The 1,786-nt window shown below is 55.4% G+C and overlaps 1 protein-coding gene across 1 annotated transcript in view; it reads right to left on the reverse strand.

The window, feature by feature from the left end:
- The window catches only part of LOC104130621 (myocyte-specific enhancer factor 2D homolog), a gene marked incomplete at its 3' end in the record, with an annotated part of 41,505 nt that overhangs the window by 7,270 nt on the left and 32,449 nt on the right, over positions 1 to 1,786 (reverse strand). The window lies entirely within an intron of this gene.

Raw genomic sequence — 1,786 nt, forward strand, 5'->3', positions numbered from 1 at the left:
CTGAATTTTCAAGAGGTTCCAGCCGAGCAACGGCATCCCTCTCCTTTCCAAAATTGGCAGCAGTGGAGCGGCCCCGGTGGTTTTAAGCAGCTTCCCAGTGCCCCCCCCCCAGCTCTGCCCCGTATTTCCCACCCAAACGAAGCAGAGGGAAGGGCAATGGGCAGGCGCTGCTGGCCCGCGGCATTTTGCCGTTTCAAAGTCGGCATCAAATCGTTCCCGGGGGTTGTTCCCACGACAACTCTATCGAGGGAAGCGGAGCAACGGGGCGACCACAGCTGGGTTCACCCAGACCCAGAAAACCCCCTCCGAGCGGCTCACAGCACACCCCCCCACATCTCCCACCGTCCTTCTCCGCCGTGGGTCTAATGTATGATGTGTTATTCATCCATGACCTGGCCGAGGGGACAGAGTGGACCCTCAGCAAGTTTGTTTGTGACACCAAACTGGGAGGAGCAGCTGATCCACTGGAGGCTGCGCTGCCATCCAGCGGGACCTGGCCAGGCTGGAGAGTTGGGCAGAGAGGAACCTGATGAAGTTCAACAAGGGCAGGTGTTGGGTGCTGCCCCTGGGGAGGTTGAACCCCAGGCACCAGTACAGGTTGGGAAGCTACTCTGCTGAGAGGAACCTGGCAGTCCTGGTGGATTACAAGGTTACCGTGAGCCAGCAGGGTGCCCTTGTTGCCAAGAAGGCCAATGGCATTCTGGGGTGCATCAAGAGGAGCATGGCTAGCAGGGAGTGGGAAGTTCTCCTGCCCCTCTCCTTTGCCCGGGTGAGACCCCACCTGGAGTCCTGTGTCCAGTTCTGGCTCCCCCAGTTCAAGAAGAATGAGGAAAGACTGGGGAGAATGCAGAGGAGGGCAACAAAGCTGATGAGGGAACTGGAGCATCTCTCGTACGAGGAAAGGCTGAGGGAGGTGGGCTTGTTTAGCCTGGAGAAGAGAAGGCTGAGAGGGGATCTCATCAACACATACAAATATCTCAAGGGTGGGGGTCACCAGGACGGAGCCAGACTCTTCTCAGAGGTTCCCAGCGCCAGGACAAGGGGCCATGGGCTCACACTGAAGCATGTGAGGTTCCAGTTGAACGTGAGCAAGAACTTCTTGGCTTTGAGGGTGAGAGAGCACTGTACCAGGCTTCCCAGGGGGGTTGTGGAGTCTCCTTCTCTGGAGATATTCAAAGCCTGCCTGGACGCTGTTCTGTGCCCCCTGCTCTGGGTGAGCCTGCTTGAGCAGCGGGGTTTGACTGGATGGTCTCCTGATGTCCCTTCAAACCCTTGCCATTTTGGGATTCTGTGATATTTTTTCTAGGAGAGGTCTTGTAGGCCTTATGCACCCAGCCCGATGTCCTGTTGAGCCATATATTTGTACTGGGTGAAGTTGGAAAAGGCTTGGGACAACGCCGCGCGGCTCGCAGCCATCGGCCGCTCAGAAGGAGCTTTGGGACAAGAAAACGCCGTTTCCAGCCACACAAATGTGGGCTGCTGGGTTTGAATTTGCTTTTTTAGACAAAAAACCCCAAATGTGCGTTCCCCATCTTCTGCTTTTTGACAAGATGACGTGAAAGGAAAACAATCCTGGAGCGAGGCTCCAAGACAAAGATTCCCATTTCCAGGATGGCTGCAAAGGTCTTTTAGGAAAGAGCTTTCCTTCCCGTTCCTCCTTGCCCCCCCCTTTCCCAGGGGGAAACCAGACCATGCAGAGGGGCAGGGAACCTTTTTGTCCCCAGGTCTTTCCGTACAAAGATTTAAATTCAATTCCTACCCAGCAGAGAATTTTCAAAGGAGCAAA

This window comes from Egretta garzetta, unplaced genomic scaffold (genome assembly GCF_000687185.1).
Source record: "Egretta garzetta isolate BGI_Z169 unplaced genomic scaffold, ASM68718v1 scaffold1028, whole genome shotgun sequence".
NCBI lineage: Eukaryota > Metazoa > Chordata > Aves > Pelecaniformes > Ardeidae > Egretta > Egretta garzetta.